At 42.3% G+C, this 25,645-nt stretch overlaps 1 pseudogene; it reads left to right on the top strand.

Moving 5' to 3' along the window:
• The window catches only part of LOC136460353 (E3 ubiquitin-protein ligase SINA-like 3), a 34,095-nt pseudogene extending 9,487 nt beyond the window's left edge, over positions 1-24,608 (top strand).
• The last annotated feature ends 1,037 nt before the right edge of the window (positions 24,609-25,645 follow it).

Raw genomic sequence — 25,645 nt, 5'->3', positions numbered from 1 at the left:
GTTCACTAATGTGACCATTGGCGAGGCCTCGACTTTAGGAGGGTACGGTAAATCTCCTGTTGTTTATTCTGCATTTCAGTCTATCGACTGGTGGGTTGATACTGGTGCAAATGTTCATGTGTGTTCTGATGCTTCCTTATTTTCTTCATATCAAGCAGCAGGGACTTTCAGCGTCCTAATAGGGAAACGGAACGCGTGCTTCTGTTTTTGGTGTTGATACGGTAGATCTGAAGCTCACTTCAGGGAAAACCATCCAATTGAAGAATGTCCAGCACGCACCTGCGATAAACAAGAACCTGCTGAGTAAGTCTCTCCTATGTAGGAGTGGTTATAAGCTAGTATTCGAGTCGAATAAAGTTGTAGTGTCTAAATTTGTGGCTTTTATAGGAAAAGGCTATGATAGCGGAGGCTTGTTCCGCCTAAGTACCATGGACTCTTCTTATCGTTTGAATATTACTACTGGTTTGAATAAAAATTCTACTGATGTATGGCATTCGAGGTTTTGTCATGTTGGTTTTGATACAATTGCTAGAATGTCTAGATCTGAGTTAATTCCTAAATGTGATATAGTCAAGAATTCTAAGTGCCAAACTTATGTGCAAGCAAAACAACTTCGAAAACCTTTTAAGGCATTAGAGTCTGAGAAGAATCTGGCACCACTAGATTTGATCCATTCCAATTTATGTGAAATGAATGGTGTTTTGACTAAAGGAGGAAAAAGTATTTTCTTACTTTTATTGATGATGCAACACGTTACTGTTATGTTTACTTGCTGAAGTCTAAGGATGAAGCGCTGAACTATTTTAGAATATATAAGGCAAAGGCTGAGAACCAGTTAGAAAAGAAGATTATGAGACTTAGAGATGATCGGCGAGGAGAGTATATCTCTAATGATTTTTTCTAATTTCTGTTCTGAGCATGGGATTATCCATGAATTTACACCACCCTATTCACCACAATCAAATGGTGTAGCTAAGAGGAAAAACCGGTCACTTATAGATTTGGTGAACGCCTTATTAGAGAGTGCCGGTATGCCAAAGATGTGGTGGGGGAAGCAATCTTACTATAAATTTTGTGCTCAATCGAGTTATCACCAAGAGAAGTGACATAACTCCATACGAGACATGGAGGGGCAGAAAACCCAATGTCAACTTTCTACGAACGTGGGGATGTTTGGCGAAAGTCAACATTCCAGAGCCGAAGAAAAGGAAACTTGGGCCGAAAACAGTTGATTGCATTTTTATAGGATACGCTCAGAATAGTTCTGCCTATAGATTCTTGGTAGTTAAATCCGATACTCCAGAGATTATAGTAGATACAATAACGAAGTCTAAGGATGTTACTTTCTTTGAGGATATCTTTCCTATGAGACCAAGTAGCAGTACTTTAGAAAATCTAGATGCAGCCATTCCTAACTCTGAACAAGTTGAGAACATACCTCTGCGAGAGAATAATGAGGAGGATAACAATTCAGACATCACTCCGCGCAGGAGTAAGAGACAAAAGGTTCAGAAATCTTTTGGAGATGACTTTATTGTATACCTTGTGGATGACATGCCTATGACTCTAGCTGATGCTTATGCGTCTTCGGATGCTGACTATTGGAAAGAGGCAGTCCGTAGCGAGATGGACTCCATCATGACAAATGAGACTTGGGAAATCACTGAACGTCCTGTTGGGTGCAAACCTACTGGATGTAAGTGGATTTTCAAGAAAAAGATGAGACCGGATGACACGATTGAAAAATATAAAGCGAGGCTTGTGGCCAAAGGCTTTACCCAGAAAGAAGGTGAAGATTATTTTGACACCTATTCACCTGTGGCCAGGTTAACCACCATTAGGGTGCTCATTGCATTAGCTGCTTCCTATGGTCTACACATTCATCAAATAATGTAAAGACAACTTTTCTTAATGGAGAGTTGGAGGAAGAAATCTATATGGAACAACCTGATGGTTTTGTGGCTAAGGGACAGGAGGGTAAAGTTTGCAGATTGTTAAAATCATTATATGGCCTAAAACAAGCACCCAAATAATGGCATGAAAAATTTGATCAAACCTTAACCTCTGCTGGTTTTGTTATAAACGAAGCAGATAAGTGTGTATACTATCGCCATGGTGGGGGTCAAACAGTGATCTTGTGCTTATATGTGGATGATATACTCATATTTGGGACTAACACTGCCGTGATTGACGAGGTCAAATCATTCTTATCTTCATGCTTCGACATGAAGGATCTGGGTGAAGCAAGTGTTATCCTGAATATTAAGTTGATCAAAAATGAGAATGGGATTATTCTAAATCAATCTCATTATGTGGAAAAAATACTGTGTTGCTTTGGCTTTGAGAATGCCAAAGTATCCCCTACGCCCTACGATGCTAGTGTAAAGCTAAGGACAAATAAAGGCGAAGGGTTGGACCATTTGAGATATTCACAAATAATTGGGTCCCTCTTGTATCTCGCTGGTGCAACATGTCCCGATATATCTTTTGCTGTGAGCAAATTAAGTCGTTTTACTTCCAATCCAGGGAAGGATCATTGGGATGCACTAGAGAGAGTGCTACGTTACCTGAGAGGTACAATCGAATATGGAATTCACCATACTGGTTATTCATCTGTATTGGAAGGATATAGTGATTCTAACTGGATTTCTGATGCAGATGCAATTAAAGCCACGAGTGGCTATGTGTTTACACTAGCAGGTGCTGCAGTTACATGGAGGTCATGTAAACAGACCATTTTGACGTGGTCTACCATGGAAGCTGAGCTTGTAGCACTTGACACGCTACTGTTGAGGCCGAGTGGCTAAGAGAGCTACTCATGGACTTGCCACTGGTAGAGAAACCAGTTCCGGCAATCCTTATGTACTGTGACAACCAAACGGTATTGATCAAAGTTACAAGTACTAAGGATAATTCGAAGTCCTCGAGACATGTGAAGCAGAGGCTTAAATCTGTTAGAAAGCTAAAAAACTCTGGAGTAATTGCTGTGAATTATATTCGCAGTGAGAAAAATCTAGCAGATCCCTTTACAAAAGGGCCTGCAAGAACAACGATTTCTGTTGCAAACATGGACATGGGGTTGAGACCCATTTAGTTACAAAGTAATGGCATTTCATTTCCTTTGATAGGAGATCCCTAATTTGGAAAATGAGAAAAACAAGTTACTGTTGTAACAGGGAGTACAGACTGTTAAAAAAATTAAAATTACCCATGTTCTATGAAATGTACTCTCTTCTGTATGGAAGGTTGGCTATTATGCTTTAATGTATTCTAGTGTCTACCGAGGGAAAAGGTATCGTCCTACAGGATACCTAAAATGAATATACCTATGTGAGTTAAACTGTTAGGTCGCAGTTCATGAGAGTGGGGTACTCTTTGGAAAGCTCATGAGAAGATCGAGGAGCAAGACCTTTAAAAGCTCTATTTGGACTTGGCGTTCTTGCAGCCTAGTACCAGTTGGATCTTCAAGAGAAATCTGACAGCAAAAAGCTATGAATTCAAGGCTTAGTCCATTCACAAGCTGCTGGAAGATGGACCTGGTTGATCTAGGTGTAAGTTCAACCCGTACAGGACTTATACTGAAAATCTGGTATATATAAAGAATGTTCAGTACAGCAGCTTTAGAATTGGTGAGGGATTGTTGGATTTTAGGCTCATGTTTGGCCTAATTTGAAAAATTCCAAAGCATGCACAACCTATAGTTCCATATTGCTAATTCAAGGAGAGGTTGCCTTGCTTAAATATGAGAGTCTCCTCTCTATGCAAAATAGGTGAAAATAAGAGAGAAGGAGACTATTGCTACACGCACGCGCAGCTCGCGCGCATTTTTTGCGTGAAAAATCATGTGACTTATGACTTGCGACGAGCGCGATGCGTACGTATACAGCAGGCTATTATTTGTGCAGTTTCTATTTTTTATGCTGAGCGTAATGGCGCTTCAATATGTTTGAAACTGCCGTTTTAGACAGTAATAAGGTGTGTCAGTTTCTGCTATTTGATTGCAGCATTTTCTGTCATTAAATTGAGCAGTTTTTACTGCTTGATGAGGGGAATTGATGCACCATGAAGGCCTATAAAACCAGGAGACATCCTGGTTGAAGAGCATGCATTCACACGCTCACCTTCCCACTCGCTGTGCTGAGCTTCTCGCTGCTGCGCCTCGTCGACCTTTGAGTTCGGCGTGCACCGGACTTGAAGAGAGCGGGATCTTCGAAACCACTGCCGCGAGACTCCTGCACGGGACGGTAATCAGGTTTTTGGGCAGCGTCTATATGCGATCGCTTGGTGATCTGCAACATCTACTTCAACACGTTCGACTACGTTCTGCACGGGATCATTGAGTAATTTCCTTGGGTAATCCTGTTCTAGTCAGTATGTTGCCTATTTACTTGTGTTATATTCTTGTATCATTTTTTATCTATGAGTTTTTCCTCTAAACAAAATCTGGAATGTATTTTAGGCACATATTTCCAACACATACTCCCTCCGTCCACGAAAGAATGTAATTATCACTTTTCGAGGAGTCAAACAGTTTAAACTTTGACTAAATTTGTATAAAAGAGCACTAACATTCATGATATAAAATAAGTATCATTAGATTGGTTATATAATATATTTTCATAACAAATTTACTTAGAGATATAAATGCTAATACTATTTACTATAAAGTTGGTCAAACATTAGCTACTTTGACCGGCACGCTTCCCACAATTGCATTCTTTTGTGGACAGAGGTAGTTTGAACTTTTATCACGGCAGCGGGCGGGTACGCAGCCTCGGCGCCCGTGCCCTACGCGGCACAGGGACGGGACAGCCGGAGCGACGGTGCCAGAGCCAGACCCAGACGTTAAGTCGTGGACGCGTCTCTCGCCTGTCTTTTGCGCCGTGGTTTTCAAGGAGCAGCGCATCGAACCTCGTGCGGGCAGGCCAGGGCCAGGCGATCACGACGCGTCGCTGCCGTGCCAAGGAGCAGGGCGCGACACTGCCGCGCCAAGATCGGTGGCGCGGCAAGCCCTGCCACGTCATCGGTCAGCGATTTCGGTCGTCGCCTCGTCAGCCCGTTGCCGCCCCACCATGCATGGCGTGGCACAGGTATTTGACCGCGCCATGGCAATAGGCGCGGCCAAAAGTGTTAGTTTTAAAAATAAAAAATAGTCAGTGTTAGATTTAGAATTAGTTTTCAAAAAGTATTAAAATTTAAAAAAATCTCGACGGGCGCTAGCCTGGGCCAGAGCGATGGGCCATGCCGACAAGCGCGAGCGCGTGGAGCGATGCCCCCCTGACCCGATCTTGCTGGCTATCGCAATTACTCACCATGTAGGCTATGGCCGTCAGCGACGCCGTGTTTCAATGTTTCAGACTTATGTTTCAAATATTTTGTTTGGATGTTGCAAAAGTAGATATGAAATGTTGCATATGTTGCAATGACAAGATACACATGTTGCAAGCCTATGTTTCAAGTGTTTCATGTGTTTCAGACGTATGTTTTAAGTGTTTTATCTAGATGTTGTTAAGGCTATACACGTATGTTTCTAGCCCATGTTTCATTGTTTTAGATGTTTCAGACTTTTGTTGCAAGTGTTTCATCTGAATATTGCTAAAGTATATCTGAATGTTGCATATGTTGCTATAGCTATACGTGCATGTTTCATCTGTTTCAGACGTATGTTGTAATTGTTTCATTTGGATGTTTCAAAAGTAGATCTCGGGGGAGCACATGTTGCGATGGCATGGTGGGTCACCGTATGTTTTCAAAAATATGCTGCTACTGCTGCGTGGGTCACTGTGCTGCCATGGGTCACAATGCCGTATGCTGGTGCTACTGTTGTTGTGTGCATGTGGGCACATGACTGCACCGCCTACTGGGCTGATGTTGCTGCTATGTGCGTCTGCTGGTGCTGCTGCTGCTGCGTGCATGCGGGCGTGTGACCGCATCTCCTGCTGGTGCTGGGGCTGTGTGCGCCTGCTGGTGGTGCTGCTGCTATTGTGTGCATGCGGGCACGTTATCGCGCTGCGCTGCTGCTGGTGTTGCTACTGTTGTGTGCATGCGAGCGCGTGAAATAGAGTAGGCTTGAATGGTCCCTACACATGCGTGGGCATGGGCGAGCGAGCCGTTAGCGGTGTGGCTTTTTCTCGTAGGCGCGCGTGATAGAGGAGCCTTGGGAGCAGCAACGGAGCCAGCGGTGGAGCTGGGAGGCTCTAGCCCCCCTATCGATACTGGGCACGTGGAGCCCCCCTAAGCACTCCCTTAAAATTTTATGCATATATGTATTAGGTAGGAGGGGCTAAGGTTAAGAGAAGATAAAAAAGCCTCTATTCTTTTGTTCAGCCCCTCCTAAATTTTTTTCTGACTTCGTCCCTGCTTGGGAGCTGCGTCGTGACGCGCCATTCGTCCGAATGTCCAGACGCTATCCCTTCCATTCTATAATAGCTTCTAGACCTCTTTATTAAATTAACCGGCAACTATATTATGATGTATCCTCCTACTATACTTAGTACCGACCATGACATCTTTCCCTACCCGAAGAATGAGCAAAAGAAACTTTCGACACTGCACGAATATCACTAACTTTGTAAATGTATAAATTGATGAAAAAGTACTAGAATAATATGAGGATCTTCAGCTGCAGTGAGAAGATATCAAAATTGAAGTTCTTTAGTTGTCACATGTATTTCCAATCAATCAGATAATAGAAAATCCAGAACATTGCTTTCCAAACTGTGCTTCACTACACCAGAAAATGCTTCTGTGGTAACATGTCCTCGATAAAAAAAATTGCTCTTCATTGTGGACAATGTTAGTTCTGAACATGTGAATAAGATATGTACATGATATTACTTAGTCTAAAACATGATCATTAACTCAACATAATGTGGAATTTACTTAGATGAGTATAAGTGTATAACCATAGCCTTGTGATGCCATGTATTCCTCTGATATTGAAGATGAGTTGATGTAAATAGTGTAGATTCTTAGTCTTCACCATATTAGGACTTGATCCTCTTGGTTGGTGAGAGCTTGTAGTTTTTCAACAATAGCAATAGGACGTGGAGACCATGCTTCTGAAACCCTCCACAGCCCTTTGTTCTGGTTTAATTGTATGTGGCAACTCATCTAAAGCCCTATTATAGGTTTTGTGGGACTGGGGTTGGTTTCTAGATAGTGAGGTTAGGGCATTCGCAATGGGTGACTTATAAGCTAGCTCTAAGCATTTTTTTCTTCATATTTTAATAGAACAGAGAGAAAAGCTAGCTCTTGATCAAGAACTAGGCTTATACACACTCCAAGATAATGTGAGAGTGTCATTTGGAACTATCCATGTTGTGAGCTATATGTTAAAATTAATACTATTGAAGAAGTGGGCTTAAAGCTAGTAGCTAGTTTATACCATTACGGGTGCCCTTAGGGTTTGACACAGACCACAACAAAAGGCTATATTATGCATTGTTCGGTGAAGTTTAACTTATATAGACCATGTCCACATGTTGGCCTGGGATCACATTTCAATGGGAAATCCTATTTCTTATATGAGATTGAGTATTATATATATGAAATTAATTCACATCTATCTCACAGTTATAAAAGATAGTAGAATATATATTTGTTTTCAGGCCATGTAAACAATTCCAAATAGTTTCTTTCTAACTAAGGACATCTTCATAGGTAAAGCCAAACCCAAGAAAACATGAACAAGTAGACCAAGCTTATCGTGCATAAAGAATTTTCCAAGAATATGTGAATTACATAAAATGTTTAGCTATATAATGCAGCAATAAATCACTCCTGATGAATGTAGAATTTAGAAAAACTGGAATATGGATTATATTTTAAGAACTTACAAAATCAGCAAATGGAATGAGAGAGCAAACGGACTCCGAAGGCATGGCATGAAGCCACTAACATATAAATTCAGAATACCGCAGACTAGCAGAGGCGTGCGATTATTATGGCAAATGACATGAAGGGGACCGGGATTGAGTTTTATGGCAAACGGAACGCGAGTTCAACTATGGAATTATACTCAGATATATATAGTTGTCCCCTCTCTCCAACGATCTCGAATCTTTTTTTTTTCCTTCCTTTTGCCCTAAAAGGGTACTGATTTCACCCCGTTCCAATAAAGTATGAACGATTCAATCATAACACAGACTACTGTTTAGGAGCATGCAGCTGGGACCTGGGAGGCGACCGAGAAAGCATGCAATTCTAAGAGGCAGGGTAAGGGGGCCGGCCAATGGCCAAGAACGGCGACGACGCCACCAGCGTCACCTTGGAGCTGGATATCCTCGACTGCTCCGTCTGCTGGGAGCCCCTGTAGGCTCCAGTATTCCAGGTACATTATATTATTTTTGTGTCCCCCCACATTCACAATGTTTTCTTCTTCGTTTATTTTTCAAGTGATCCAATGAAGCAGCCGTGCGTTCTTTGAAGCGTTGAACTTTAGGCTAAAATTCTGTTTCATACAGAAGTCTCGCCTCCATCCAATTCTAGTAGGTCTACTATGAGTCAAGCTATACCAAGTTTGTAGTAAATATAGTATCGATATTTATTAGCCCAAATAGAGTTGAAACACTTGCAACGTACATCTCAAATAGTTGAAACACTTGCAACGTACGTCTGAAACACGAGTAAACATGTGCGTAGCAATTGCAAAACATATGCAACATTTAGATGAAAACACTTGCAACATATGTATGAAAACATATGCAACATCGGGATGAAACACTTGCAACACAAGTGTGAAACATATGCAACACCCAGATAAAACGCGTGCAACATCTATCTGAAACAGCTGAAACATTTAGAACAGACGCTTGCAACATATGTGTATAGCCATTGTAACATATGCAATATCGCGATCTACCTTAGCAACATCCAAATTAAACATTTATAATATGCATATGAAACACTTGAAACAACGTGCTTGCAACATCGGAGGAAGGAAGGGAGCGTGGGGTGTAGCCGGAGAAGCCCTCTCCGGGTTTGGCCACTCTGGATCTCGTGACGTCGCGAGCTAAGGTCAAGCGTCGCGGCGGCGCCGACGTCGACAGCGACCACGACCTCTTGGTGGGGAACGACAATGTCGGCAGCACCTCGACGCGGCAAGGGACGGCAGACATGGCACGGCTCGATGCGGGATGGGGGCGCCGCCGTGAGGCGGCTTGGGGCGGGCGGACAACGCGGTTAGCCACGACAAGCGAAGCGAGGAGTTGGGGATTTCTGTCGGCTGTCGTAGTGTAGATGGAGGAGAGAGCGTAGATGGCCTGTTGGGCCGGTCGCTTTGCTGGAGCGAGCACGGAGTAGAGCGTTCGATTGTTTTTAAGATTCCGGACATAGGTTCCGTAGCATTACAGTTCTTTTTAGAACGAAGGAAGTATGAGTGAATGGCTGCCGAGCAAGTGCATTCTACATAATTACTCCATCAAATCCAGGTTATAAGACATTCCGCATTCGTCAAGTGTCAAATTTTATAATCTTTGATCAATAATCTACAGCTTGTTCGTTTGCTCGTATACCATCGTAGATTATAAGCTGGAACAATATATTTCTCTCACACCAAACCAGCCAGCAGTAAATAATCCATGATCGTTTACGACGAAACGAACAGGCTGGCTAACAGCTCAAATACCTAATGTGTACCACACTGCGCTAGATTCTTCAAATAAGTGCATAACTGTGTATTTCGTTCGTCGTCTGTGCTGACCCTGCATCTATTGTTATAATATAAATATGCATCGAGCAATCATATACTACGCTCATGTATATTTCATCTCCTTTTCTCATCAGTGTGCTGTGGGGCATCTAATATGCTCCGCCTGCCTTGACCACTACCGGAACGAGGAAGTTTGCCGTGTGCCCACGGCACACGGCTAAGCCCAAAAAATAGTCAGCAAAGTCTTTGCCGAGTGTTACACTCGGCAAACGACACTCGGCGTATACAGAGTCGGCAAATATTTCTTTGCCGAGTGTTTTTTATCGAGCGTTCGGCAATTTACCGAGTGTTTTTTGAGCACCGACACTCAGCAAAAAAAAATTTCGAAAAATATATAAAAAAATGCCGCCGCCGCCACCCCGTGGCTCGCCCCGCCGCCGCCGCCACCACGCGGCAAGCCCCACTGCTGCTCGCCACCGCCACCACGTGGCTCGCCCCGCCGCTGCTCGCCCGCCGCAGCCCATCTTGCCCACCGCTTCCTGCCTGGCCCGTCGCCGCCACCACCACCTGTGCAAAAAAAGAGGGAGAGGGAGGGAGATGGGGGAGAGGGAGGGGAGGTGATGACGCCGGGAGGGAGGGTGGAGAGGGAGAGGGAGGGAGGGGAGGGTGCGGCGCCGGGGGAGGGTGGGAGGGAGGGGGCGGCGGCTGGTTGCTTGTATAACGTGCCGAGTTTGCCGAGTGTCGAATCGAGGACACTCGACAAAGCTGGCTTTGCCGAGTGTCAGATCACAGCACTCGGCAAACTAATCATTGCCGAGTGTCTAGGGTTTGGGGCACTCGGCAAATATATTATTTATTTTTTATTTCCTTGTTTTCCATAACGTGTTTTTCCTTTTTTGTTCGATGTACTTTGAAAATACTTTGTCAAATTAACTCAACAATATATATATATATATATATATATATATATGATTTTTCTACGAATATGATTCAATTATTTTATGCAGTTACAGCTCAAATTTAATTTATATCAATTAAAATTCTATAATTACACTTAATAAATTAAAATTATCAAACAGATCAAAAAAATTACCAAAATTTCACATAAAACAACCTATTTCTCTATTGCCTATACAAAAAAATTAAAGTCAAACCCCAATTTGACCGTCACTTTAACTTCAAATCTTACCAATTCCTTCTCAACGCTATAATTCTTCTTCTGTGATACTTCGGTTTGTAAACATCGTACGTGACAAATTGTGCGAAACCTTCTCAATTTTTTACCACAGCCTCCACGTATGATATCATCACATCATGACAAATCTCATGATTTTCAGACTTCGTTTGCTTTTTTAGAATTTAAAAAACATTTGGCCACACGTTCGTGGTCGTGTTTTCTGAACAAGATATTCGAAATTTCTTTTCATTTCCTGGGTAAGACCTCACACTGGACTCAATAAAATGAATATCATTTTTTACTCATTTTATTCTATTATTTGAATCACTTGTAGTTCAAACTTGACTTATAAAAAAATCCTAGAAATATAATAAATTAATTAAAATAGCAAATAGATCCACAAATATACCAAATTTTAACATGGAATACCACATGTTGTATGTTGAGAGTAGAAAAAGTTTCAAGGTCAGAAGAGAAAATAAAATAAAATTACCTGCCGAGTGCCAAATAGTTACACTCGACAAACATATTTCTTTGCCGAGTGCTAGACAATTACATTCGGCAAATATATTTCTTTGCCGAGTGCCTAGTTTTGCCGAGTGTTTTTTTCTAGTTTGCCGAGTGTTTTTTTGCATCGTTAGACGAGTGCATTTATTTTGCCGAGTATTTTTTTCGCAGCACTCGACAAAGAACTTATTTGCCGAGTGCCCGTAAAAATATACTCGGCAAACATAAAAACACTCGCAAGTAGCTGGATTCCGGTAGTGGACAAGCTCCGCAAGAGGAAGAAATACCACTACTGCTCTCGCTACGACGATTACAACCGCAGCTACGCGACAGAGAAGATCCTTGAATCCATGAAAGTTCCTTGCCCGAACACAGAATACGGATGCGACATGAAGACAAGCTACGATCACTGGTAGAGAACCGAGCTTTACTCCCGGTGAGGAACCCCCTCTAGTCCCGGTTCTCCACCCGGGAGCAAGCATCCAGGACTAAAGGGGGGTCCTTTAGTCCTGGGTCAGGAACCGGGACTAAAGGAGGACCTTTAGTCCCGGTGGGTAACACCAACCGGGACTAAAGGTGCCTCCTGACATGCCACGATGGCCGGCATCTTTAGTCCCGGTTGGTAATACGAACCGGGACTAAAGGTTTTTTTCTTTTCTTTTTTCTTTTCTTTTCATTTTTTTTGTTTTCTTTTCAAAATAGGTTTTCAAAGTCGTATTGTACGCTGCTAATTATACATTTATACGCGCATATAGTATGTTTCGGTTCAAGCACAATGAACGTATTAAATCATACAATTCAAGCATAGAAATATATATATATATATATATATATATATATATATATATATATATATATATATATGCATGCATCATATATATATTTACATGCATGCATGCATATGTGTATTTTACATTATATTATTTCATGTGCATATATTACAAAAGATTGCATTATAGTTGTTGTGACATAACAAGTTTCCTCTCATCCTCTAGCTTGGCTTCAATGGCAGTGTTGGGTCGAAGTAGAACTCGCCCTTGGAATCGATGACCTGCTCATTAAAAAATCCGGCTATAGACTCTTGAATTGCTTTGATTTGGTCTTGCCGTATGACCTTTTCCTCCAACCATCGAGTCTACAGGTTTGAATTAAAGGAAAATAAATTAATATATGTACATATATATATATAAAGACATAGTAACACAATCAATAATAATAATTAAATGAATATATAGTGTATTTTTAACGTACTTTGAGTCTCTCTGTAGGAGTTCTTTAGGAGAGCACCTTGATAAACTTGCAAACATAGTAATCACAAGTAGTTGTTCCCCTGTTCCTGCCTCAGACACCACTTTACGAGAAAAAGATTTGTCATCCAATCTGGTGATCCAGGTGAAAGCTATATGTTTAATTAATAAAGATGATGCGATTCAGGGGACTTACTTTCAAAGGGATTACATTCAGTGGCGCTTTGCATTTTTCCATGTGTTGCTTCTCAATAAAGGTTTTCCAAACACTGCCCAATAAAAAATTTGCCACGTCATCAGATATAGTTAATCATCATGTTTGTGTGTATATATAGTTGCTAGAGATCCCGAAATTACCTCTGGATAATATCTATCATATCTTGGTAGTCTTGTTGTGGTTTTCTCATCGAGTCATAGATTATCAAGTGACTTTTCACCAGATCGATGTCCATCAATATCCAGTGATTGCTGCATGTGTTTATAGGATATAACGCATAACACTCATTAATTAACTAGAATCAACATATGAGCCATTAAGGCTATGATCGACATGATTAACACTCACTTGAAGTTATAGGGAAAGAGTATATCCTTCTTGTGGCGTTGGTTCACTAAGAAGTTCATGAGGTTACTCTCTGACTCAGACTTCCAATTAGTCTTTGGAGTAATTGGGTCTTTGAATACTATATAGGGATCAACAAAACCAATTTCATTGCAGCCTTCCTTTCTGAGCTCTGTCATTGTAAATCTGCATATATATAGTACTTGTTAGGATAATTTATATGCATATACACACATATGATGAGTTTAATAATAGATCGAAAGAATTATTACTTACAGGCAATAGCAGCTAATGATAACTTTGTCCAGAGAGGTCAGGTGGCATAGTTGATGAAATTCTGCAAAGTCAACATACATAACATCATCGCCACAGGAACCAATGTTCGTCTCTAATTCTGACACCAACGCAGAAGTCTCCACTGGTAGACGCCTGCATGTACCACTTGTTTAGCAGGTACATTTGCGTCCCCAGATCAGATAAGGCTTGAGGGTTGTATAGACTCTGGCCTAGTACAAATTTTTTCTTCCAAATATCAACCTCCGCCGCACTCTCAATGTTTCCATCACCAAACATCTGGTAAAGGTCGAGACCAGTCTCATCAAGAAATTCACCAAGGTGATCCAAATCGACATCCGGAGGTATGTTTGCCTGATGCATTAATCCTAAATTCGAACCATATTCATTACCAACAACTAGCGGGGGGATTGATTGGTGCGCTTGTTGTCCGAGTTGGGCAACTCCTTTCCCTGCCCGCTTCTTTTTCTGTGCCGCCTCAATTGACTTGGTGAGAGTGCGGTCATAGTCTGATAACGTTGATTTGGACGGCTTACGAGATTCCCGCTGTTGTTGCTGGTAAGAAGTCACCTTTTTTCTTAGAATATCTAGAGCTACGAAGAAGTACGGTTTCTCCGGGTTTCTCCTTGCTTCTTGATTCATTTTAAGTTTGTCATAGAATCTAGACATGTCTTTTTTATATGCATCAGTTCCTTCTTCCTTCTCTTCAGATATTATTTTGGGAATAGCCCTTGGTTTCACGGTGGCTTTCTTTGCAGGCGGGGACTGGTTCTTCGTTTGAGGGGCTGGCCTCTTGCTAGGCTTCTTGGTAGGCGGGGGCGGGGGAGGCGTTGGAGACCTCCTTGGAGGTGTTGGCAGCGGCGTTGGAGACCTCCTTGGAGGTGGCAGGCTGCGACGTTGGAGACCTCCTTGGAGATGGTGTGGATGCAGCCTCGTCTTCCAACACAATGTCATCGTACAGAGCACTATGATGATCTAGGCGATTGAACAATTGGATTTAGGTTGGGGGAGGATCTGCTACAAAAAAAGGAATGACATATTATTATGAGCAGATTATTAATTATTTAAGCCAATACAAATTAATGATGTAGTGTTTTCATCCGCACGTACCTATGGTGAGGTAGTTCAGGAGGAGGTGGAGCCGACATCCCTGGAATGATGATGTAGCGCTTGCGCCATAGAATGAATGTCTTCTCCGCTTCTCCTAGAGTCTTCTCGCCATCACCTCCAGGAATGTCAAGAGGCAAATCACTAAAACCTTTTTCAGCTTTATCTACCGAGATGGTAGCATATCCTTCTTGGATTATATTCCCATGAATCCTTGGTGTCTTGGTTCGGTCGATAGGATTAACAAGACCGATAGCCACCTTGATTGTGGAATTCTCCTTCGGAATGTGTAGCTCACACGTTGTACAAGGTTCAGTGACTGTCATCCACAGGGAAGCGCAGTCCTGTGTCCCCTTGATTTGGTATCTCCGTGGAAGCGCAGCTGCTTTTCAACTGAACAGATTGGCTAATGTTGATTCCTGGCTCTGATGCCTGCTTGCTTGCACTCACTGCTATTTGCACTTGCCTTCTGATTTCCTCCTGCATTCTCGCTTCAAGGTTTTTTTCCCGCTCCTGTGCTTCACGCACCGCTTCCTCCAACCTCTGGAGCCGCTGTGCCTCTTCTTCCTTCTTTCTCTGGCGACTTCTGTAGGAAGGTCTGTCCTGAGGGAATCCATGCTCCCACGAGACACTTCCTTTGCCTCTAGTTCGGCCACCATGTTCAATAGTCCCGATGGCGTATGTCAGCTCATCCTTCTCTCTGTTGGGCCTGAACGCACCACTAGCAGTAGCTCTCTGAGCATAAAACAATCTTTCTGCTGCTTCTTGCAGTCTTGCGCCATAAACGCACTTCCCTGTCTCCTGGTCTAGTGTTCCCCCATGACCGAAAAAACCAATTCTTTGCACGTTCTCCCCACTCGAGTGATTCTGGTCTGATACCCTTGGCAAGAAGGTCTGCTTCCATTTTGTTCCACTTCTTAATGGCAGTCGGGTAGCCACCTGATCCCAAGGTATGGTGGTATGTCTTCTGTTGGGCATTACGTTGGTTCTTTATCACCCGACTCACACCCTCTTCCGAAGTCTTGTACTGTACAAACTCATCCCAATAGGGCCTCTGCTTTGAGATCGGGCCTAGGGACAGTAAAATCTGGTGCTATGTTCTTCTTGACATACGTCGTGTATAGGTGTTTCTTCCAAGTCTGAAACTGGGTGGCCATCTTCTTCATTGCCCAATCCCTAACTCGCTCCTTCAATTCATCACCATCTATTATATCATCATAACCATCTGTTTGGAGCGTGAAATGTACCAAGACATCATTCCAAATTAACGCCTTGTCACGATCGGAGACAAAACTGATATGAGGAGCATTGGTCTTCTTCTTCCATTCACGGGTACTAATCGGGAGCCGGTCCCGTACAAGGTAACCACAGTGGTGCACAAATTTCATTTTATTCGGCCCCCCCGGTTCTCCTGTATCCACATTGAACTCCGAGATGATGAAGCGACCCTCCAATGGCTTTTTGGGACCTCGAACATTTTTACTCTTCGTTGTAGTTGTTGATGTCGATCCAGAGGGCTACAAAACATAAACATTATTTTTAATGTCATGAGCACACATAAGACATATGATAATATATATAGCTAATAATAAAAAATATATACTTGGCCAATATGTTGTTGCTCATTTTGTTCAAGAGCTAAGTACTGACTCCCGTCATCTGCATCCTCTTGCACGTTATTTTTAGCACCATCATCGCCGGCAACTTGAGTGCCAGTGTTGATCAAATTCATCATCAACTCCTCCTCATCCATATTTCTTCGGGTCGGCCATCTAGCTTCAAAAAACAAAACCAATATATAGTACGTCAAATCTTTGCTTATTACATGCGTAAAATCTACGAACAATATGCATTATTAAATCTTGCCCCTCGGTCACGGACGCAATTTCGCCACACTAGGACGAACTACGTCGGTACTAGGGCGAATTAGGGCTATACATAAACGGCCGAGGGCAAATTGCGTCGGTGACTAGGGCGAACCACGTCGGTGATATCAACAGCGCGGTTCGCCCTGGTGTGATTGTTTAGCATTAACGATAACGATAATACGAATGTTGATCAACTAGGACCACGAGAAAGGGCGGTGTGACAAGAGTGGCGGTGCTCCACTCCGCCGTATATATGTCTGTACACATGGGTGAACGAGGGCGGCGGTGCTCCGCCGTATACATAGAAACGCATGGACGAAATGCATATGAATACAAATGACGTATATATACGTGTCGGCGCGGTGGCCGGTGTGCTGACGACGATGACGTGAGGCGGGCCGGGGCGGTGTCGGTGCGTGATGTTGTGATCCTATGTACCATGTGAACCATGTAGTCATTCATCATATGAGAAAATTCTATGTTAATAATGTAAGTGTAAGTCATTATGAAATGTAAGTATATGTGTCTTATTGCTCATATAACCATTACTATTTCCGAAATGATAAGAATTTATTTTCTTCTTCTACAGGCGATCTCTGATGCTATGATATGAAGTTTGAAGATATTCTTCCCAGAAAAAAATATGTAATGCTCATATTACTTTAGCAACAATAATATATTATATCTGTATATTCAAAGTTCACAAATGAAGAAACGTTGAAGTTTTCCTTCATTTGTCTGTAGCCATGCATGCAAGTCCAACCAAAACTGCTAACATCATCACATGTGATATTTTTGATAAACTAAAAAACGCTTAGTTTACAAACTGGGTATCAAAATTGAGTTCCTATTTGACCAGGATTTACAAATAATATATAGCAGTGTTTATTATACAAGCCATGGATTTACATCGATCTAATTAATTTCTAAAGTAATTTCATTAGGTGGTCCTTAATTAAACTTGTCATGAGTTCAGGTCCTAGTGATCTTAAAATGTATTTTTGTACCATAAAATGCAGTTTTTGACACTCTAATTAAACTTGCTAATTTATCCATATAATATCCAAATATTCAAAACTTGCGTTAAGATATGTTTTTTATTTAAAATCATTTAGAGTTCCAAATATCCATTTTTAGTTCCTAGATTTTGTGATTCAAAATTTGGAATTTTCAATCGACCTCGAGCGTTGACATGGCTTACAACAAAGTTGTAGTTTTCGACGTGATCTATAACTCGGCAGTGGAGGGCTCGGACGAATGTACAAAGAGATCGACGAATATATCACCTCGATCGAGCTCGGCAGTGTGGAGGGCCTCGGGCACGGTGGGGCAACGCGCGGTGGAGGGCCTCGGGCGCAGAGGAGGGCGCGGTGGAGGGCCACGGGCGCGTGCGGAGGAGGGGCACGGGCGCGCGCGGTGGAGGCCGCACGAGGAAGAAGAGGGCGGCGTCGGTGTCACGGAAGGCGAACGGACACGGCGCGAGGAAGAAGAGGGCGGCGGTGTTCGACGAGGAAGAAGACGAGCGGATCGATCTGCGCCAGGCGCATGGAGGTTATATATCAGAGAGAATTACTCCCGGTGCCAGCCACCAACCGGGAGTAAAAACCCTTTACTCCCGATGAGTATTACCAACCGGGAGTAAAGGTACCTTTACTCCCGGTGCGTGTTACCAACCGGGAGTAAAGGTATACCTTTACTCCCGGTTGGTAACACGCACCGGGAGTAAAGGGTTTTTTTTGGCGGGCCACGAAACTGCAGCCCACCTTTACTCCCGAGTGGGCTTTCCCACCCGGGAGTAAAGGTGGCCTGCAGTTTCGTTTCCCACCTGTTTTAAGCAATAGTCTTGTTAAATACAATAGAAATGCAATAGTTTTTGTTAAATACATAGTAAATTAAATAAAAGGCATAAAATTATTTTGTTAAAAATATGAATTTTCTTTTTGTTTATTGCACATAGGAAAAATCTATAACCTAACTTTTTTATTTTTTGTTAGAATTATAAAACATAATGTAACTAATATTTATTATTTCGTTAATGCAAAAATGTAGTGTTTAATTAAAATTATTAAAACTATTGGTTTTAGGACAGGAAATTTGTTTTCACATCATTTTAACGTTAATATTTTAATTTTTCATCACTCAGTATCCTAATTTACCTTTTTGAGAGAGAAATCCCACCAAATCAAACATTGATTTAATTTGAAACATGACATAATAAACATCTGAATTCACAATTATTACATAATATCTCAAACACACACTATATTAAATCACTATATCATCAAGTGGGCACAGCAGTGAACTTCTTCTTTACGTATGTCCCTTGGTTATGATCGCTTCGTAACCATGGAGTGTCCTCATCATTTACCAAGATGCTAGGGTCTTTGTTCACTTTGAAGGGCGGAATTCGGTCATCCTTTTCATATTCTTCTGACATGTCCGACTTGTCCTCAATTCCCACGATGACTCTTTTCCCTGAAAGAACTATGTGGCGCTTTGGCTCTTTGGTTGAGTCATTATCGTTTTTTCCCTCTTTTTGGTTTGGTAGACATATCATTGACATAGAACACCTGATTCACATCCTTGGCAAGGACGAATGGTTCGTCTTTGTACCCAATATTACTAAGGTCTACTGTTGTCATTCCATACTCGTTGTCTACTGTTACCCCAGCCTCCGGTCACCTTGACCCATTGGCACTTGAACAATGGGATCTTCAAAGTAGGTGCATATTCTAGTTCCCATATTTCATCTATGCGTCCATAATATGTCTGCTTATTCCCATTCGGGTCTGTGGCATCTATGCGGACACCACTATTTTGGTTGGTACTCCTTTTATCTTGGGCTACTGTGTAGAATATGTTCCCATTTATCTCGTACCCTTTGTATGTGACGATATGCCATGATGGTTGCATAGCCAATAAATACAGTTGCTCATGGATGCTCTCATCACCTTGACATTTTTTTCGCAACCAACCGCCGAAAGTTTCCATGTGCTTATGCGTAATCCAAGCTTCAGTCTTCCCTGGAAACTCGGATCGTAAGAGATCCTTGTGTGTCTCAATATACGGATCTACCAAAGAGGAGTTCTATAGAACTGTATAGTGCGCTTTATTGAAATAATCATCATCCGTACCAATATATGTTTTCCTCCCTAGTGTCCCTTTCCGCTTAGTCTCCCCTCATGTCTCGATTCAGGAACACCAATCGAGTCAAGGTCAGGGAATAAAGTCAACACAGAACTCAATGACCTCTTCTGTTCCATAGCCCTTGGCGATGCTTCCTTCTGGGCGAGCACGGTTGTGAACATATTTCTTCAGGACTCCCATGAATCTCTCTAAGGGGAACATGTTGTGTAGGAACACAGGACCGAGAGTGAAAAATCTCCTTGACTAGGTGAACTAGGAGGTGTGTCATAATATCAAAGAAGGAAGGAGGGAACACTAACTCAAAGCTGACGAGACATTGAACCACATCATTCTGTAGTTTAGCTAGATCAGTTGGATCAATTGCCTTATGAGAAATTGCATTGAGGAATGCACATAGCTTCACGGTGGCTAGACGTACATTTGGAGGTAGAATTCCTCTTAATGCAACTGGAAGTAATTGCGTCATGAGAACGTGACAGTCATGGGACTTTAAGTTACAGAATTTCTTCTCTGGCACATTTATAATACCCTTTATATTCGAGGAGAATCCAGATGGTACCTTGATGTTGTTTAAGCATTCAAACATGATTTCCTTCTCCTCTTTGCTTAGAGTGTAGCTAGCAGGACGTAAGTAATGGCGTCCATCATCTGTCTTCTCTGGATGCAGGTTGTCTCTTTCTCTTCAAACAACGCAGGTCCTGTCAGTGCTTCAAATGTGTCCTTAGGCTTTCCATACACACCCATAAAGCCTAGCAGGTTCACACAAAGATTCTTCGTCAGGTGCATCATGTCGATCGAGCTACGGACCTCCAGGACTTGCCAATAGGGTAGGTCCCAAAATATGGACTTCTTCTTCCACATGGGTGCGTGACCGTTAGCGTCTTTCAGGAATAGGTTGGCTTCCATAGTCCTTTTCCAAAGACGACTTTCACATCATTGACCATATCGAGTACATCCTCACCGGTTCGGTTGCGAGGCTTGGTCAGGTGGTCTGCCTTCCCTTTAAAATGCTTGCCTTTCTTTCTTACGGGGTGATTTGCAGGAAGAAATCGACGATGGCCAAGGTACACGACCTTTCGACATTTTTTCAAGAATACACCTCTAATATCACCGAAGCAGTGTGTGCATGCATTATATCCCTTGTTTGACTGTCCTAAAAGATTACTTAGAGCAGGCCAATCATTGATTGTTACGAACAACAATGCTCGCAGATCAAAGTGTTCCTGTTTAGTACTCATCCCACACACGTACACCTTCTTTATTCCACAAAATGAGAAGTTCGTCAATAAGTGGTCTCAGGTACACATCGATGTCATTGCCAGGTTGCTTCGGGCCTTGGATGAGCACAGGCATCATAATGAACTTCCGCTTCATGCATAACCAAGGAGGAATGTTGTAGATACTTAGAGTAACAGGCCAAGTGCTATGACTACTGTTCTGCTCTCCAAAAGGATTGATACCATCTGTACTTAAAGCAAACCTTAAGTTTCTTGCGTCATTTGCAAACTTCGGGAATTCTTTGTCGATTGCTCTCCACTGGGACCCATCAGCAGGGTGTCTCAACATATTGTCTATCTTATGGTCTTCTTTGTGCCATCGTAACAATTTTACATGTTCTTTGTTTCTGAACAGACGTTTCAAGCGTGGTATTATAGGAGCATACCACATAACCTTGGCAGGGATTTTCTTACGCGGACGTTCGCCCTCAACATCACTAGGGTCATCTCGCCTAATCTTATACCGCGACGCATGGCATACCGGGCATGCATCCAATTTCTCGTACTCTTTGCCACGGTATAGGATGCAGTCATTAGGACATGCATGTATCTTCTCTATTTCTAGCCCCATAGGATAGACAACTTGTTTTGCTTCGTAGGTAGTGGCGGGCAATTCATTGTACTTCGGAAGCATCTTCTTTTGGATTTTTAGTAACTCTCTAAATCCCTTGTCAGATACACCATTCTTTGCCTTCTATTGCAGCAATTCTAGTGTGGTTCTCAACTTTTTCTGCCCTGCATCACAAGTTGGGTACAATAATTTCTTGTGATCTTCTAGCATCCGCTTGAACTTGATCTTCTCCTTTTCACTTTTACATTTTCTTTGTGCATCATGAATGACCTGACAAAGATCATCGGCCGGCTCATCTTCTGCAGCTACCTCTTCTTCAGCTTCTCTCATTGCAGTATCATTGAAGCACGCACCATCAGGAATAATATCATTGTCGTCCCATTATTCTTCTTCACCTTCTTCCATTACAACACCGGTTTCTCCGTGCTTTGTCCAACAAATATAGTTTGGCATGAAACCCGACTTGAACAAGTGTGAATGAAAAGTCCTTGAGCAAGGATATTCCACCGTATTCTTACATATGGCACATGGGCAGCACATGAAACTGTCGCGTTTGTTTGCCTTGGTCGCACGTAACAAAGAATGCACGCCGTCAATGAACTCTTAGGAGCGGCGATCAGCATTATACATCCAATGACGGCTCATCTGCATTACACGACATAAATTTCATATTAAAACCTAGATCATAATTAATTATTTATACAACATGCGTGCCACCACAAAAGATATAAATTTATGAAAGCATCGCTACAATGTAGACAATCCCAACTACCACTAAAAGAACTAAAGCTAAAATATATTTCAGGAGCACAAGGATTTCGCGACCAATCTCAACTAAAATAGATAGATCCCCCGATTGTGCAACATTTTTGGGCTTCTTCGGCTGGATCACTGCCTCATTAGCCGCCGTATCTGCTTGTTGTGCAAGATATTTTTGCACGAGTTCAACATACTCTTTCTCCCAGTAGAAGCCTGAACATCGTCCACTGCCATCCCACTGAAATTAAAGTAAAAAATTAGAACTTTAATCACAACCATCATGAAAATAGGTATAAACTAACCATAATCATTAAATACGATAAAATAACTCACATTGCGATCCGGACACTTGTAGAAGATACGATCTTTGTTGGAACTCTCCTTCTTCACTCGGTACTCCATCACAATCTTCGTCTCATCACGACACTTGCCGCATGGAATGAGAGGAAGGCCCGGCCTAAGTCGCTTTGGAAACCCATGAGAGGCCGAGGACCCGGAAGCAGTTGCCATCTACTCTCTATACTCATTTTTAATACACTATAAATTTCTCCTTTTATAAACAAATAAAATTAACAAACTATAAAATTATCTAAATCTCTAAACAATGATATTTTTAATGGTCATTGTGTTCTCGTCTTTTACTGCGGCAGGTAAGTAATTCACATGATATTTCCGCAAATTAACAGAAGAATGGGAGTGTACACACATAACAGACTACTACGACAATATCGGGACGTGTGAATAAATAACCATCCGTACTAGTTGACCTTGCTTACGTGATCATCTCGGCGAGCATTTCTCCACCGGACGGCACCGTACTTGGCCACGGAAGAGCTCCAATTCTACGAGGAAGGGAACACGGTCTTCCACAACCGTTGCCGCTCTCCCTCGTAAAATCAAAGATCATCCTTGACGTCCGTTACCGCTCGGTAGAGAACATACTCGCCGAAATGAACACGGTCCGCTAGTTCAACTAGTACGGATTTTCTATAATTTTCTAACTATTTTCTAAGTTTTTATTTATATATACTACGTTTAGGTACGGTGATTGACAGACTACTGCGACGATATCGGGACATGTGAATAAATAACCATCCGTACTAGTTGACCTTTCTTACATGATCATCTCGGCGAGCATTTCTCCACCGGACGGCACCGTACTTGGTCAAGGAAGAGCTCCGATTCTACGAGGAAGGGAACACGGTCTTCCACGACCGTTGTCGCTCTCCCTCGTAGAATCAAAGCTCCTCCTTGACGTCCGTTACCGCTCGGCAGAGAACATGCTTGCCGAGCTGAACACGGTCCGCAAGTTCAACTAGTATGGATTTGCTATAATTTTCTAACTATTTTCTAAGTTTATATTTATATATACTTTAACTTTCTTTCATGTAAATATGCAAGCTTGAAGTGATTTTGAGCTCAAATTGCTTACAAATGAAAAAAAAAACCACAATAAAGAACCATAAATATATATAGTGAACAAAATGGCATAAGAAAATGGTGAAAATGAGAGTATGAGATTGGTAACCTTTACAACTGAAGAATCGACGGAGGAATCGAAAAAATCGATGGAGGAATCGAAGAATGGATGGAGGAACAATGGAGGGAGGGAGGAAGCAAGAACACTACTGCAGTGAGCTTTAAAATATGCTGAGCTCGGGCTCGGGGAGGAAGGAGAAGATAGCCGATTTATAAAGGGAGAACATTTAGTCCCGATTGATGGATCCAACCGGGATTAAAGGTAACTTTCCAACCCCGGGCGCAGCCACAGTCCGGGAGTATACCTTTACTCCCGGTTGGAGCCACCAACCGGGAGTAAAAGTATACCTTTAATTCCGGTTGGTGGCTCCAACCGGGACTAAAGGTCCCTGCCACCTCTGTCTGGCGCAGTAGCCGTTGGGCAGAGACCTTTAGTCCCGGTTGGAGCCACCAACTGGGACTAAAGATATCTCCAGTTCCGAGTACAAAAAAAAAATTCCAGGACTAACCATTTTAATCGAAGATTGCTTCTGCCCTGAACCCGGCTGCAGGTTCGCCGGATCAGCCGGAATGCTCGTCGCCCATTTCACCACCGAGCATCGCTGGCCCGTCACCAAGTTCAGGTACGGGTATTTCTTGTGGCCTGACGTGCGCGAAGGGGTACACGTCCTCTCCGGCGAGGACGGGCACCTGTTCCTGCTCAACATGGCGCCGGGGCCGCTGGGCTGTGTCGTCGTCACGGTGTTCTGCGTACGTCGTCCTCGTGACACCGAGCCAAGATTCCCGTGTGCTGTGTACTTGAACTATTGGGAGAACAACTCGTCGCATGCCCAGTCTTCAGAATTCCAAAGTGCCAAGCACGACGCTCGCTGATGGGATACCGCGGGACTGCTCAGTGTTCGTTCTTGTGCCAAGATTCTATCTGGATAAAGAGAGCAAAATCCGTGTTACTATATATTAAGTTTTGCAGGGACAATTATATCAAAAAAAAAAGTTTTGCAGGGACAAACTAGTTCAACCCAAAAATTTAAATAAATGAAGATGTATGGAGAATTCAGTATATCTTAACTTTTTTTGTGATCCTGAATATTTTAACTAACTTTAAGAATTTCTTTGCTTTGGTTCTCAGTGGAGCAAAGAAAGAAGTACGTCCCTGTAATTTCAGAATAGCTAACTAGAATATCTGTTGTAATTTCAGTTTTGTTTTTGTTTTCTCTCTTTTCCTCTTGTAAAACTGTACTCTGTTTTTCTCTTTCTGTGCATTTTCAGTAGGGACATAGCATCTGTTTCCCCCAAAAAATAAATAACGTGAAACCTCTAACAAGTAATAATAAGATATGTATCCATTGGCTACTCTTATCGATATGATTGTGATTCGATCTCCCACATCGGTAGTTAGATATTTACCCTTTTTGCTATTTTTTTCCTTTTTTGGTTGGCGCACCATGACGGGTTCAGTGCCTAGACTCCAAATAGGAGTAATGGTAAGATAGTTTTATCACATATGATGCCATGTAGGTTTCAAGTAACCCATGAAATCAACGGGTTCTTCTGTCAATGTTGATATTAGAGTAAAATTTTCGAACAATCTCTAAACTTGCACAGTGATATTATTCAGGTCTCCAACTCTGTAATTTTGATATTTGAGTCATCAAATTTGTGCAATAGTGTTGTCTGGGTTTCCAACTTTTGAATTTTGATATTTGAGTCAGTGAACTTGTATAATAATGGTGTCATTTGGGTCCCCAACTCGGCAACTCCTGAATTTGATATTTGGATACTTGAACTTGCATGGTGACTAGATCAGTAAACTTGTCCTGGCATTGGTCCAAATAGGCTCTGGTTCACTCAGTAAACTAATGTGACATGTTGATTATGTGTTGACATCAACCCAACACAAACAGAACCCACATGCAATAACAATCTACACACTCTTAAGCTCCTTACTTCTCCGATCCACTGCGCGCTAGCCAGATGGCTTCTCCCAGCTCTAAATCT

This window comes from Miscanthus floridulus, chromosome 6 (assembly GCF_019320115.1).
Source record: "Miscanthus floridulus cultivar M001 chromosome 6, ASM1932011v1, whole genome shotgun sequence".
NCBI lineage: Eukaryota > Viridiplantae > Streptophyta > Magnoliopsida > Poales > Poaceae > Miscanthus > Miscanthus floridulus.
The sequence above is the reverse complement of the archived record's forward strand: the minus strand, read 5'-3'. Positions and strand labels throughout refer to the sequence as shown.